Source organism: Triticum aestivum, chromosome 1B (assembly GCF_018294505.1).
Source record: "Triticum aestivum cultivar Chinese Spring chromosome 1B, IWGSC CS RefSeq v2.1, whole genome shotgun sequence".
Lineage (NCBI taxonomy): Eukaryota > Viridiplantae > Streptophyta > Magnoliopsida > Poales > Poaceae > Triticum > Triticum aestivum.
The window spans coordinates 253,782,146-253,799,235 of NC_057795.1; positions in this window are offsets into that span (position 1 = coordinate 253,782,146).

The window sequence follows — 17,090 nt, forward strand, 5'->3', positions numbered from 1 at the left end:
CGGGCATAAAAACTTGTGATGCGACCTTCCTGATTTGCCATGGTGACTTCTCTGGTCGCATAGTTGATGCATACTTGGTATTGGGTCAACCAATTCATTCCCAAAATAATGTCCAATTTATCAGATTCAATGACTATCAAGGCTGTTGGAAACTTGACTCCCTTTATCTCAATCTCCAAATTTCAGCAGACCAGATTACTTTGGAGCACCGATCCCGGGGATTGTACCATCATACTTTTTCCCATAATCGAGCAAGGAAATTTGTTTTGGGAAACAAAACTCCGCGAAATAAAAGAGTGGGAAGCCCCAGAATCAAATAAAATTACTGCAGATATGGTATTAACAGGGAACATACCAATGGCGACTTATAGGTCTTCTTGGGTGTCGTCGGCGGAGATATGATGGATTTGGCCTTGGATGGCCCTCGGGTCGGAATATGACTCCAGGTGGTTGACTTGTGGACGGTAGGAAGCTATTGGTTTGTCGTTCTTGGGACATTGTATGGCGTAATATTCGGTTTGTCCATAGCTGAAGCAGGAATTGTTGCACTGGCAATATTCACGTACCGGACTGGTTACAACATTCTTGACTTGAGTAGTGGTCTTGTTGACATTCTGCTGCCATTTGGGTTTGTACTCAACCTGAGTCTGTTGCCATGTACGAGCCTTCTGCACTGGTTGCATATCCTTCCTAGGCTTGAATTTGTGCTTGTGGTCATTATTTGTGGGCCTGCTGTCGTGCATGAGCTTGTGTTCCCTTTCTGTGATGAGGGCCTTGTTCACAAAAGTTTGGAAGTCCTGAAAATCAAACATGCTGAGAGTGCATCTGAGGTGCTGGTTCAGTCTGTCAAGGAATCTGGCGACCTTCCTTTCCTCGGTGGCCACATCATCGAGAGAATAATGGGCCAAATGGTTGAATTTATTCAGGTACTCACTTAATGACATGGTTCCTTGAATAAGGGTGAGAAATTTGCGTTGCTTGATCTTCATAATTCTGGTGAGAATATGATACTTGTGGAAATGATCCTTGAATTTGGTCCACGTAATTTCCTCGTCCGCAGGCCACATAGCTTTAGCATTGTCACAGCCCTAGAATTTGTCTGTCATTAGTTGCATCAAGGCATTCATGCATCATGTTTGAAGTTCATGAAATTTGAAATGGGGAGGACCAAGCCCTAGCACCAAAGCAATGCAAATAGGTTCAACTTCAAAATATTTTTCAAAGAACCCAATTTGGTTTGCAAAAATGTTCATGATTAATGGAAAAGGGTGAAAACCATTTCCAGAGATGATGGATATTTTTCCAAGACATTTTTGAATTTTTGAGTAAACCATATTGTATTTGACTTTGGGCATTTAAATACTATAAATAATTTAAATGTTCAAATAAATGTTGGAAATTGTTAAGGGTCACTGAAATAATTCAGAAAGCACCCATAATTGTTTCTAGGATTTTATTAAATGATTTGATATTTTAAATCAAATCAAAAACAAATTGCAGAAAATAGAAAAGAGGAAACAGAGAGAGAGAGAGAGTACTTACCTGGCGCCTACCTGTGCGGCCTGCTGCAGAAGCCGGCCCAGCCCACCACTGCAGCCCTCCGTCGTCTTCCTCCCCTCGCCCCGAAGCAGCTGCGTGCTCGCACGCGCACGGCCGCGCGGCCACCTCCTGCTTGCCGACGAGCCCCTGGACGCGTGGACGACTCCCGCAGGCCGTCCCGATCCCGCTGACCGTTTCGCTCACTCTCCCCCCTCGACCCTCCCTCCTCTGCTCCCTCTCTCCCGCCCGGACCGAACGGAGCCGCCGCCACCGACGAGCTCCCTCGCGGCCACCGCCACCCCCACGCCTCACCGACGCCCCAGGGAGCTCCGCCTCGATCCCCTCTTCCTCCCCACCGAGCCAAGCCCCTCGGGAAGCCCTGCATCGCCTCCACGCCATCGTCTTCGTCCTCGACCGCCGCCGATGGTCGCCGTCGATTCGCCGCCGTTCGTGCTTCCCCGAGCTCGCTGACCCTCCCTGCATGATCCCCGTGAGCCCCTGCTTCGTTTCCCCCTAACCCCATGTCCGATTTCGAGCTCTAGCCGCCCCCTCTACCGGAGCCGAGACGCTCCGCCGCACGGGCTCGTCGCCGGCGAAACCCCGGTGACCATTTGGTCACGGGCGTGCACCCGTTGTGCTTGCCGCGACCCGTAGAGCCCCTCCAGCGCCTCAGCTCCCTCGTTTGTGAGCAGCAGCGTCGAAATGCCCGACGCCCGAACTCCGGCCGCCGCCAGGAGCCCGTTTCCGGCGAACCCCGGCCTCCCTGTGCCCAGCTGCGTGCGCCACTAGATGCGCGGGAGCACGGGCTCCCTCTTGGTGCCCTCAGCGCGACCAGCCGCGGGCTGTAGCGCCATCCCGAGCAACTCCGGCGAGGTCCCGCCGTCGCCATGGTCGCCGGCGTCACTAGCTGACGTGGCCGCGTGATAGCACTAATCACGGCCAGCTAACCCTCCCCAGAGCCGCTGACGTATGGGCCCCACGCCCTTATTTAATCCTTATCATTTTCTGTTAAGTCTTAACCTAACCACCGTGGGCCCACACGTCAGCTTTGACCAAGCTGACGTGGCTGTTGACCTGGTCCCACCTGTCAGTGAGCTAAGCAGCCCTGTGACACTGACGTTTGTGGCCCCCACACGTCAGGTTTGACTGGACCAGCCCAGTTGACTCTGCTGACGTCACAGTGACGTGGTGCTGACGCCATAAATCATTTCTGGATTTATTATTATTCAGGAAATTCCAGAAATAGCTAAAACTTCAATAAATCATAGAAAATTAACCGTAACTCCAAATCAAATAATTTATATATGAAAAATTATCAGAAAAATTCAAGGAATCCATTTGTACCATTTTCATGCATGTTTGAACAATGTTTGTCCTCTGTTTTGGACAAAACAAATAAAGGGCATTTAAATAATCACATATGGGGTTTGAATTGGAATATTGTATTCAAACCAACCCCATTTAACTTGTTGCTAGATGCATTAGCCCAAAACACATTCATTTTGCCATGTCATGATCATGCATCATATTGTGCATTGCATTGATTGTGTTCCTTCTGTGTTGCCGGTATTTGTCCCCTCTCGATAGACGTGATACCGACGATGTGATCGATGACACTGATGAAGAGCTATATTATCTTCAGAAGTGCCAGGCAAGCAAAACCCCCTTGTTCATTCCGATAAAATCCCACTCTCTCGCTCCTGCTCTCTTTTACTGCATTAGGACAACAACGATCATTGTTACTTGCTGCGGTAGCTGAACCCCTTTATCCTTTGCATGACCTGTCATTGCCACAGTAAATAGATGAAACCCACTAGCATGAGTAGGAGTTGTTTGAGCCCTGATGTGCCTACTCATTCATGCTTGTTTGTCATGCCTGCTACTGCTTAGAGTTGAGTCAGGTCTGATTCATCGGGGATGAATCAGAGGCGTGTGAACATGTCCTACTGTGTGTGAGCTAAGTGTGTGAACACGATTTGGTAAAGGTAGCGGTGAGAGGCCATGTAGGAGTACATGGTGGGTTGTCTCATTGCAGCCGTCCTCAGGAACTGAGTTCTGTGTTTGTGATCCATGACCAGTTACTACCACACATTGGGTTCCGGTAACTCGACCCCTCTCGACTTATTAATCAACATGATCTCTGTCCAGGAGTTGCAACTAGTTTCTGGTGTTTGTAGGTAGTGTTAGTAGTCTACCAAGTGGCACCCGGTACAGGTGGGCTTGGGACAGACTAGGCACAGTGGCACGGTGTACCAAGTGGCACCCGGATGGTGGGCTTGGGAACCCTGCTCACATCGTTTGGGGCCGTGAGCGACACCCCGGCCGGATCTCCTTGCGGATGGAACCCGAATAGGCGATAAACCTGGACTAGAGACTTGTTCGGTTAGTCAGGTCGTGGCCGACTCCCTCGCCCGGCTTCCGCTTGAAGGTTGCCGAGGTACATGACGTGTACAGGGCGATAAGTGGCGAAAGCGTGTGTGAAGAAGTACACCCCTGCAGGGTTAACATTATCTATTCGAATAGCCGGATTCCTCGGATATGGAAACTTGGACCCCTTGCATAGTTCATAGACAAGTGAAAGTGGATACTCTAAAATACGCAAGATAAGCGTGAGTGCTATGGATGGCGTTCTCGTAGGGAGACGGGAGCGGATCCATAGTGGTGTATTGATATGGTGAATATGTGGACTCGTGTGCGCCACCTCAAAAGAGTTACTTGCAGTCGTAGTTCAGGTTAGCCACCGAGTCAAAGCTGGCTTGCTGCAGTTAAACTCCACCACCCCCCTTTGTTGATAATGATGCATAAGTAGATAGATCTGATGTAAGTCTTGCTGGGTACATTTGTACTCACGTTTGCCTATTTTATGTTTTGCAGAGAGACTTCAGTCTCACTAGTAGTTCCGCTTGGACTTCGACGTTTAGCTTGTTACCTCAGCTACGATCTTGTGCCCTCGGCAGGATCTGGTAGATAGTCAGGCTTCTCAGCCTTTTTCATTTATAGATGTCTGTACTCAGACATGATAGCTTCCGCTTGTGCTTGATTTGTATGCTCTGAGTGTTGGGTCATGAGACCCCTGTTTGTAACATCTCGCTCCTCGGAGCCTATTGAATAAATATTTGAGTTGTAGAGTCATGTTGTGATGCCATGTTGTGTTTGCACATATCGAGCATATTGTGTGTATGTTATTGAAATGCTTGGTATGTGTGGGATCTGACAACCGGGAAATGTCTCCTAGTGTTTCCACTGAGCCATGGTTGCTTGCTACTGCTCCGGAACACTTAGGCTGGCCGGCACGTGTCCTTCTTCGTTCCTGTGTCTGTCACGCGATGAATACCGGAGTCCTGTTAGCCCGCTACAGCCCGGTTCACCGGAGTCCTGCTGGCCTAGTGCTACAGCCTGGATTCACTCGCTGATGACCGACACGTTCGATGCTGGGTCATGGATGCCTGTCCCTGTAAGTTTGTGCCACTTTGGGTTTACGACTAGCCATATCAGCCCGGGCTCCTTATCATATAGATGCTAGCGACACTATCATATACGTGTGCCAAAAGGCGCAAACGGTCCCGGGAAAAGGTAAGGCGACACCCGTGGGAATACCGTGCGTGAGGCCGCAAAGTGATATGAGGTGTTACATGCTAGATCGATGTGGCATTGAGTCGGGGTCCTGACAGCGTTGGTATCAGAGCTTGATTGCCTGTAGGATTACCAAGCCAAACTGGTCGAAGTTGAGTCTAGAAATTCTTTAGTTATATAAGGGAATTGATTGTGGGATGGAACGTAAGGCTCTTTTTACTCCTTATACCTCATGCCCTTCTGATCTGAGTCATCTTATCTTTCCTACGGGGATTAAGAACTAGGCTATCTCTTCTTTCTATCAGGATCACGTGTTACTAATCCGTAGACTTATAAGATTGTTGGATTAAGCCTCAGTTCAGTTCCTACTACTTCCGTATGTTAATTGTTGATCTCGAAACCTTGATATTGTGCTTCTGAGTGGTTATGCCACCATTTTGTGAATGTCTCAAATCTTTTCTGAGCATTTACAGCCGTTATGCTGTCCGAGTCATCCCAGGTTTCTAAATAGTCTGATGCATTTGCAAAATCCTTTCCTCTGGTTTCGATGTTCCTTTATGCCAGCTCAATCACACTAATTGTTGAGTTGAGGTATTCTATCGCTTTGACATTTATGTTGGAATTAATATTATGACCCTAGGTGTCTTAGGGGATCATCTAGTAATTTAGCCATGATTTGTGTCCCAGTGTGATGATTCTGGCCATCATTCTCGTAAGCATCCCGTGATGCTACTTAGTAGTAGGTATTCTATTCCTGGGTTTTGAACCCAAGATTCACTCTACTTACTTCATGTTGATAGTGTTTGCTAGTTCCTTTAGGATATTAGTAACCTTTGCGATAGTCCTCGAGGTTCGCGGTACATCCTTCTTCCAATTACCATGAACCATCCTTGGCAGGAGTTCCTTTGAACCAAAAGATGACAACAAGAGTGCTCTCGATGAGTTCTCCATGCTATATTGTGACGCTGCCAGCTCAACCGTTCTGCATGGGTTATCCGGAAGAAATATGTTGAACTTCGTTCGACATGCTAAACCATGCATCCACAACTCAGAAAATCGTATGTTCCTTTGAGTTGTCCCTCTTTAGTTGTCTTCTGACCCTCGTCTATCAATTGATAGTCAAGAGTATGTGTGCAATCATTCATCGATGCCTATTATTCTTGTGGTCCGTCAAGCCATTCTATTCCAGAATGACTAGGAGAAACAAACTCCAGTACCTTATCCATTTCCAGGATTGGGTCAAAGAAGTTGTGCTCCGCAGATCAAATTGTAATCCAACTTTTGTTCTGTTCTACCTTGGAGTATTGCCATCTTTTATATCAGGATTGTTATAGGAATTGCACACCATCCTATGAACTCTTGGTACAGTGATACTTTTTTCCATCGTTGTTCATTCCTCGGTTCCTGTGTTATTGTAACCGGAATGCCGACAAATGAATCATGGCGTGTGAAATCAATACTGGTAGCAACTCCGTTGCTTGGTAGTTAAATGGACGATAACCTCATTCTTAACGTGTTGATTATCGCATCGTCACCCTAAGGTTGATTGTGCTACCTAGTCTCTATTTCCGGTGCACTCCTTCGGTCATTGAGTTAGGATTTTTTTTCAATCCCTCGCTCATTTGATCATATCGTCTTGCCCTGAAAGGCAAGATTGTTCTCGAGCTTAGTAACATACCGGTGGTTCGTGACTTTCCAAATATCTTCTTGGAAGTGTTACCGGGTTATTTCCTGACTGTTATGTTGAGCTCGTAATCAAGTTGGTTTCTTGTGAACCACTCTTTCTCCAACAATCTGTGTTGGATACTCCTGAGCTAGTTGGTTAAGCTAGACAACAACTTGAAGAGTTGGAAGATAAAATCTTGCCTAACTTAGTTCGTTCCAAAGGGATATTCTTGTGTATTGTGTGTTGAAGAAAGATGATATCTTCATCGATTGGTCCCTGTGATCAGTTGTTGGACCTATTGTCTCATCAATCCTTTGATTTGAGTGTGGGCTATCATCAAATCAAATCAGAACCAACGATGTTCGTAATGCTGTCTTATTCGTGGATTTTCCTCGAGCATACACCATTATATATTTTGGTCTGACCAATGCTATCACCGTGTTCACTTAACTATGGAATTCCTTTTAAAAGGGAACCTGGATGAATTGTTGTTGAGCCCATCGACAACATCCTTACCTTCTCCATGATTCTGTTGGACATTAAGCTAGTGTTGGAAACTTTGTAAACAATGCCTTCGAGTTCCGTCTCTGAGGTATATGTTTGGATGAAAGAAGTGACTTCCTTTGATTCACGTGCATTTGATGAAAGTTGCCGTCGTGAATTCGAGAAAGATTGTTTTTGTTTCCTTTGGAATCATCCCAAGTCAGTCATGCATGTGCGAAGTATACACTGGACTGTGAGATTAGCTACCTCCATTCCATATGTGTCCCTAGCACGCCAAGCCACTGATTGACTTGCTCAAGGATAAGAAGTTCATCGATAAGTGCACAAGGACTTCGATATCCTCGATGCTGGTTCCCCACCGGAACCCGGTAGTGTTTTATTGTAAGACTACCATGTGATCATGTTTTGTCTGGGACAACATGTTCACATGTGTGTAGCAGAACCAGCTCATGTTTTGGAGCTTGCTATCGTAGTTCGTCCCCCGAGATTCTCGCAACGTCATCTCGTCGAATTGTGTTGCAAACTTTCATTTTTCTTCCTAGACTCGATGGGTCTGGAATATCCTGACACCAACCAGATCTGAATCTCAGGCAGATATGATGGTTGGAACATTTCCCCAAGAACTATAATATTGGTCCCTCGATAACTGGTAAAGTGGATGTCGTGGCCAGCACCACCCAGCCGAAAGACCTATTATTGTAGTATCTTGATTGAAGAAGTTGGCCACCTCCCCATAAGGATTTCGTAGGATTTACTCCCTAATTGTTCATTATGGATTTTCGTTTATGCTCCCGAAGTCCGATCTCTTACTTGATGTTCTAGATACCAAACCATGTAAATGGGTTACGCTAGCACATCAAGGAGAACATTAGAGGCGGAGTGCTAAATGTCTCTCGGTCGATCATCCAACTTTTATTTCCTTGGCCCCGCCAAGGGTGAAATCTGAGAAAGTGTTATCTTCCTTTGCATCTGCATCATCCATCATCATTCATCATGGTAGTAAGTTGTGTTGCCAGGATCCTTGACACGGATGTTGGTAAAACCTTGATGATTATGGAAATGCTCAAGTTCTTGAGAGCACGCGCAAGTGCTAGGTTTGATCGTCGGCATTAACTGTTAGTGCTCTCAGTTTCCTCGGCAATGCTATGACCTTTTCAAACAGTGAATTCACTCTCTATTGTTGGGTTCTTCCCCAGTTACCAGAATCATTCCCAGCATTTGCATTTTGTTCCCAGCTTGCACCGTCAATGTGCCATTCTACCATGGGTCTCTTCCATTTCCGGTGATAAGCAAATTCATCCATTACGTTGTCTTCAACAAGGTAATCCACATCATCCAAGTCCGAGTATGCCATTCTACCGACCCCCTCCAAATCGATTGCTGTGATTTGCCTTAGGCTGATATAGAGAGTTTCAATGATCTCTAAATCAAAGGTAATTCTTTTTGCCACTTAAGGGAATATTCTACGAATCACCCTTCCTCCAGGATGTTTCGTCGTGGTATCATGGCAACTCAACTCCTCGCTACATTGACAACCGTTCACCACCTTCTTAAGTGTGGAATTATTGTCCACCTAGTGAACCTTCGTCATCCGTTTCTTTCCACCCCTCTTGATGTGCATCTCGTGTCTCAGCTCGAGAGATGCTGCTATGTCTCATCCCATGAGTTGATCCTGAGTTGTTCGGTCTTCTCGAAGATCGATTGTTCTAGAGTTTTCCTTTCTTCTCGTTGTCATGTTGGCTGGAGTTCTCAAAGCAAGACGTCGAGACAAAGATGAGGATCAAATCAACACTCTTGTGATGTGCAACCTGGATCGTGAAGATTATGTTAATTTGCGTTCCCCCTTCATCCTACCCTACGCTTGAATCTCGGGTCGAGATTCTTGTTTAGTGGGGGTGAGTTGTCACAGCCCTAGAATTTGTCTGTCATTAGTTGCATCAAGGCATTCATGCATCATGTTTGAAGTTCATGAAATTTGAAATGGGGAGGACCAAGCCCTAGCACCAAAGCAATGCAAATAGGTTCAACTTCAAAATATTTTTCAAAGAACCCAAATTGGTTTGCAAAAATGTTCATGATTAATGGAAAAGGGTGAAAACCATTTCCAGAGATGATGGATATTTTTCCAAGACATTTTTGGATTTTTGAGTAAACCATATTGTATTTGACTTTGGGCATTTAAATACTATAAATAATTTAAATGTTCAAATAAATGTTGGAAATTGTTAAGGGTCACTGAAATAATTCAGAAAGCACCCATAATTGTTTCTAGGATTTTATTAAATGATTTGATATTTTAAATCAAATCAAAAACAAATTGCAGAAAATAGAAAAGAGGAAACAGAGAGAGAGAGAGAGTACTTACCTGGCGCCTACCTGTGCGGCCTGCTGCAGAAGCCGGCCCAGCCCACCACTGCAGCCCTCCGTCGTCTTCCTCCCCTCGCCCCGAAGCAGCTGCGTGCTCGCACGCGCACGGCCGCGCGGCCACCTCCTGCTTGCCGACGAGCCCCTGGACGCGTGGACGACTCCCGCAGGCCGTCCCGATCCCGCTGACCGTTTCGCTCACTCTCCCCCCTCGACCCTCCCTCCTCTGCTCCCTCTCTCCCGCCCGGACCGAACGGAGCCGCCGCCACCGACGAGCTCCCTCGCGGCCACCGCCACCCCCACGCCTCACCGACGCCCCAGGGAGCTCCGCCTCGATCCCCTCTTCCTCCCCACCGAGCCAAGCCCCTCGGGAAGCCCTGCATCGCCTCCACGCCATCGTCTTCGTCCTCGACCGCCGCCGATGGTCGCCGTCGATTCGCCGCCGTTCGTGCTTCCCCGAGCTCGCTGACCCTCCCTGCATGATCCCCGTGAGCCCCTGCTTCGTTTCCCCCTAACCCCATGTCCGATTTCGAGCTCTAGCCGCCCCCTCTACCGGAGCCGAGACGCTCCGCCGCACGGGCTCGTCGCCGGCGAAACCCCGGTGACCATTTGGTCACGGGCGTGCACCCGTTGTGCTTGCCGCGACCCGTAGAGCCCCTCCAGCGCCTCAGCTCCCTCGTTTGTGAGCAGCAGCGTCGAAATGCCCGACGCCCGAACTCCGGCCGCCGCCAGGAGCCCGTTTCCGGCGAACCCCGGCCTCCCTGTGCCCAGCTGCGTGCGCCACTAGATGCGCGGGAGCACGGGCTCCCTCTTGGTGCCCTCAGCGCGACCAGCCGCGGGCTGTAGCGCCATCCTGAGCAACTCCGGCGAGGTCCCGCCGTCGCCATGGTCGCCGGCGTCACTAGCCGACGTGGCCGCGTGATTAGCACTAATCACGGCCAGCTAACCCTCCCCAGAGCCGCTGACGTATGGGCCCCACGCCCTTATTTAATCCTTATCATTTTCTGTTAAGTCTTAACCTAACCACCGTGGGCCCACACGTCAGCTTTGACCAAGCTGACGTGGCTGTTGACCTGGTCCCACCTGTCAGTGAGCTAAGCAGCCCTGTGACACTGACGTGTGGCCCCCACACGTCAGGTTTGACCGGACCAGCCCAGTTGACTCTGCTGACGTCACAGTGACGTGGTGCTGACGCCATAAATCATTTCTAGATTTATTATTATTCAGGAAATTCCAGAAATAGCTAAAACTTCAATAAATCATAGAAAATTAACCGTAACTCCAAATCAAATAATTTATATATGAAAAATTATGAGAAAAATTCAAGGAATCTATCTGTACCATTTTCATGCATGTTTGAACAATGATTGTCCTCTGTTTTGGACAAAACAAATAAAGGGCATTTAAATAATCACATATGGGGTTTGAATTGGAATCTTGTATTCAAACCAACCCCATTTAACTTGTTGCTAGATGCATTAGCCCAAAACACATTCTTTTTGCCATGTCATGATCATGCATCATATTGTGCATTGCATTGATTGTGTTTCCTTCTGTGTTGCCGGTAATTGTCCCCTCTCGATAGACGTGATACCGACGATGTGATCGATGACACCGATGAAGAGCTATATTATCTTCAGAAGTGCCAGGCAAGCAAAACCCCCTTGCTCATTCCGATAAAATCCCACTCTCTCGCTCTTGCTCTCTTTTACTGCATTAGGACAACAACGACATATTTGTTACTTGCTGCGGTAGCTGAACCCCTTTATCCTTTGCATGACCTGTCATTGCCACAGTAAATAGATGAAACCCACTAGCATGAGTAGGAGTTGTTTGAGCCCTGATGTGCCTACTCATTCATGCTTGTTTGTCATGCCTGCTACTGCTTAGAGTTGAGTCAGGTCTGATTCATCGGGGATGAATCAGAGGCGTGTGAACATGTCCTACTGTGTGTGAGCTAAGTGTGTGAACACGATTTGGTAAAGGTAGCGGTGAGAGGGCCATGTAGGAGTACATGGTGGGTTGTCTCATTGCAGCCGTCCTCAGGAACTGAGTTCTGTGTTTGTGATCCATGACCAGCTACTACCACACATTGGATGCTTAAGTGCCCCTCTCGACTTATTAATCAACTTGATCTCTGTCCAGGAGTTGCAACTAGTTTCTGGTGTTTGTAGGTAGTGTTAGTAGTCTACCAAGTGGCACCCGGTACAGGTGGGCTTGGGACAGACTAGGCACAGTGGCACGGTGTACCAAGTGGCACCCGGATGGTGGGCTTGGGAACCCTGCTCACATCGTTTGGGGCCGTGAGCGACACCCCGGCCGGATCTCCTTGCGGATGGAACCCGAATAGGCGATAAACCTGGACTAGAGACTTGTTCGGTTAGTCAGGTCGTGGCCGACTCCCTCGCCCGGCTTCCGCTTGAAGGTTGCCGAGGTACATGACGTGTACAGGGCGATAAGTGGCGAAGCGTGTGTGAAGAAGTACACCCCTGCAGGGTTAACATCATCTATTCGAATAGCCGGATTCCTCGGATATGGAAACTTGGACCCCTTGCATAGTTCATAGACAAGTGAAAGTGGATACTCTAAAATACGCAAGATAAGCGTGAGTGCTATGGATGGCGTTCTCGTAGGGAGACGGGAGCGGATCCATAGTGGTGTATTGATATGGTGAATATGTGGACTCGTGTGCGCCACCTCAAAAGAGTTACTTGCAGTCGTAGTTCAGGTTAGCCACCGAGTCAAAGCTGGCTTGCTGCAGTTAAACTCCACCACCCCCTTTGTTGATAATGATGCATATGTAGATAGATCTGATGTAAGTCTTGCTGGGTACATTTGTACTCACGTTTGCCTATTTTATGTTTTTGCAGAGAGACTTCAGTCTCACTAGTAGTTCCGCTTGGACTTCGACGTTTAGCTTGTTACCTCAGCTACGATCTTGTGCCCTCGGCAGGATCTGGTAGATAGTCAGGCTTCTCAGCCTTTTTCATTTATAGATGTCTGTACTCAGACATGATAGCTTCCGCTTGTGCTTTGACTTGTATGCTCTGAGTGTTGGGTCATGAGACCCCTGTTTGTAATATCTCGCTCCTCGGAGCCTATTGAATAAATACTTGAGTTGTAGAGTCATGTTGTGATGCCATGTTGTATTTGCACATATCGAGCATATTGTGTGTATGTTATTGAAATGCTTGGTATGTGTGGGATCTGACAACCTAGTTGTTTATCCTTGGTAGCCTCTCTTACCGGGAAATGTCTCCTAGTGTTTCCACTGAGCCATGGTAGCTTGCTACTGCTCCGGAACACTTAGGCTGGCCGGCATGTGTCCTTCTTCGTTCCTGTGTCTGTCCCTTCGGGGAAATGTCACGCGATGAATACCGGAGTCTTGTTAGCCCGCTACAGCCCGGTTCATCGGAGTCCTGCTAGCCCAGTGCTACAGCCTGGATTCACTCGCTGATGACCGACACGTTCGATGCTGGGTCATGGATGCCTGTCCCTGTAAGTTTGTGCCACTTTGGGTTTATGACTAGCCATGTCAGCCCGGGCTCCTTATCATATGGATGCTAGCGACACTATCATATATGTGTGCCAAAAGGCGCAAACGGTCCCGGGAAAAGGTAAGGCGACACCCGTGGGAATACCGTGCGTGAGGCCGCAAAGTGATATGAGGTGTTACATGCTAGATCGATGTGGCATTGAGTCGGGGTCCTGACAAGCATTATCCCACCATATAGCGGCAGCTCCTTCGAGATAATGCGTTGCGAACAGAACCTTGTCTCCTTCTTCAGTGCGAGCAATTTCCAACTTCTTCTCAATGGTCCTAACCAATGATCGACTTCCAATGGATCAATAGCTTGATTGAAACTGGGAGGCTTGGTCCTTTGAAAATCTGACAACTTGGAGTAATGACCATTCTGATTTCCATTTTGTCCAACCATAACTTGCACACTTTTCAACATCTCCATCAGATTGTTGTTTCTTCTTTCTTCAAACATTCGCACGATTTGCTCAGTGGAGGGCGGATGTGGCGGTCAAGGTGGTGGTGGCTGGTATGTCTCGGGGGAATGTCCTGCTTGCCGTGTGGAGCGATGAACAGGGACATCCTCACAAGCTTGGCTGCTGCTACCTCCCCGCGTCATCCCATTATTTATTTTCCCAATACAAGGCAACCGTGATGAGAAATATCCAAGAATTGGAGGAAAAAGCCAGCGACAGACCTAGAAAAACACAGCGAGAAGAAACTAAGGCGAATAAAAAGGTTCCAACATAATTATACATAGACTCAGCATAAAAGATAACATCATGACGGGTTTGCTATCCTTATACATGAAACTAAACATCATTACTAGTACGACTACACCCATAGATCATACTCATGATGAAGATAAACTCTAGCGATCTACTGCTCGGTTGGTGCTGCTGCGGGTTCCTCTCCTGAGCCGGACTCAGACCCTGAACTAATAGAGGAGACCTCCGTATTAAAAGAAACTCGACGATGCTGCCTCGAGGACTCCCCCTCAAGGGCAGGTGCGGGACGGGATCTAAGCATAGGAGCTGCAGGAGTAGCGACAAGGGAAGCCCACGTAGTAGGAGCACTGCGAGGGTTCACTGCCAAAGGGTTGGTGGTACCCTGAGTGGTCACCGGGGTAATAGAGGCAGAGGAACGTATGGAGTGAAACCGACAGTGGGTGGAGAGTTCCTATTCCGAGAGGTGGCAAGGGCTATTCGGGCTTGGGTTAGCTCTCAGGCTAACTCATAGATCAAGAGATAAGTGGCAGTGATATAGCGAGAAAGCTGGCTAGAAGGACGATCGCATGCCGGATCAATAAGATGGAAGCGAATACGCCCATTCTCGTGCAGATATGGGTAGTAGTAAAAACCTGGGTGGGTGTGCATGCGAACCTCGTTGTAGAGCAAGTCTACAAGAGCCTCGATAGCAGCAAACTGGACCGCCTGCGATGGTGTAGAAGTGAAACCAACCTTAGAGGAACGAGTGTAAGCGCCGAAAGGGGAACTGTGGTGTAGAGTGACCACAGTATAATACTCATACAGCGAACCGGCCAGCTGCTCTCAATAGACCTGATACACTGGATCAGCACCCTCTAGGTAGAGTCGTCGCCACACATTCTGAAGCAGGTGCGGCGATGTGTACGGAGCTGGCTCAGGATGGTACAAGATCGGAACTGGTGCCATCTACACTCACAATCACCAGATGATTAGTAATAACGACAAGTAAACATGCATGCAATGCAGCATTCAATTTCTATGACTACCGACACTCAGACACAACTATCTACCATTCCACCAATGCACTAACGGTCTAGCGTGTCCTACAATCAGCGCGGCTCTGATACCAAGTGTTGTGGCACCCCGGCTCAGAGCAACCGGTTTACCTTGCACTGCCAGCCCAAAGATCAAGTCTTCTGGCAACACACAACAACATGGTACAGAAACAACTGCTTTATTGATGCTAGCGGAAACATGAATTTGATATTACATCGAGATAAGAGGCCGAACGGCACACACGGTGCGGCTAAACAATATGCACATTATTTAATGAACATGAAGGGCCTCGATCACATAAACTACATGGCAGCGGAATAACGACGAAGTGGAGCTCTATAGTACAAGGACACCTATGTGGACATGATTCTAGACGCGGGAAGCTCTCCAATCCGATACGCCTTGCCTGAAAGCTGGCATGACATGCCAGGTCAGTAAATTGAAGGTACTTGCAAGCTCACAACAAACATAAGCATAATGGCAAACAATATCATGACAATTATTCAGATTGATGCAATGCAAGAATACTACTGATGCGATGAAACCAACATGTGCACCGAGTCCCTCGGACTTGCTTACCAGATGGGTTATCATTGTAACCAAACGGTGATCATACCCGGATCACCGCAGAAGCCAACCACTTACGATCATCACATGATCCATCAATCATCATAAAAGCAGTACCAACAATAAATACTTAGTGTGCAAGATTACTTATAGTTGTTGATCCATGGTATGACTTACTACCGAGTTGTGTCCATAACCGAGGACGCGACTATCGATAGATTAAAATACACTCTGCAGAGGTAGCGCACTTTACCCACACCATAGAACTCATGGCCTCGCATTCCAGTTCGTGTGGACCAACGGAGTTCCGACGAAACCCTTCCCTTGCCATGACACTCTTCTGGCCACTCCGACCCACTCCCTCTTAGGGCTAAGTCATGGGTGGCCCCATGCCTACCAAAGGCATCTTCGGCCACCGTCGTGGAAAAACATTTCCAAACGGGGACAAGGTACCATATAAACAATGGGCACACAAGGTTATGTCTGCTTACCGGGCCAGGGTACCGCACGCCCATAACCTTCCCTCGTTGGAGGCACCGGCAAGAGGCATGACAAAGGACTGAATTAAGACCCCCCATAAAGGTAAATGTGGTCGTACTGAGAAGAACCTGATTTAGTGGCACCATGACTTGATCAACGTTATATTCAAGTTGGATTATTATTAGGTTTAACTTGAAAATAAACTCACTCCAAGTCATACGGTGCCATGATCATGCAACTATTCGATATGCTCAGCATGGAACTCATAAGAATGGTTCAACATCACAGAAATAACTTTCTTGCACCACTCATCAATAAACCTTACTGAAGTTACTACACTGGTTATTATCAAGCATCATTTTGAGTAACTTATCTTTTATATGAAAATCCAATTATCAAAAAGAAACTACCATTATTTATCAAAGCACTTTCATTAAGCAAAAAACTTTACTCTACTTGATTAAACTAGTTCATGCAATCAACCGGTAACTAAAACAAGCATATCAAGCATGAGTGTTGCGTGTTCGTGGAGGTCGGGTGGTGTGGTGTGTGGCTTCGGAACGGAGAGGAGGGCTAAATTTATAGCCGGAGGGGGAAGGGGTTAACATGTTGCCGCCGGAGCTCTCTGGAAGCCGGCGAGACGTGACAAGGGGCGTCAGCGACGGGTTGGGAGGCTCAGCGATCACCCGGAGGCTGTCCACACTCGCGGACGAGCACAGGGAGGAGGGGGAGAAGAAGACAGGGGCATAGGTGCATTGTGGCTTTTGGCCATGATGCGCCCGTGCTCATTGTGGCGTCTTCGGCGTTGGTGAGCGCCAGGGAGGGGTCAAGGGTGAAGAGACAAGGGTGGTGGTGCGGTGCGGCAGTCATCGGCGAGCTCTGGCTCGAGCACGCACCGAACAGAGGCCTGGTGCGCAGAGCGTGTCGAACGCATGCCAGGCCCTGTGTCCACACACGGTCACCACTCTGGCATGGCCAAAACGATGCCCACATGTGACCAAACCTTGTCTGGGCTAAAGTCCATGTCTAGGAAAGGTGAACACCGAAGCCAGGCCGACCAGATGTGACTCTAGCTTGCTGGCAAGTTTCTGGACAGAAACTTGGTCGCCAAGTT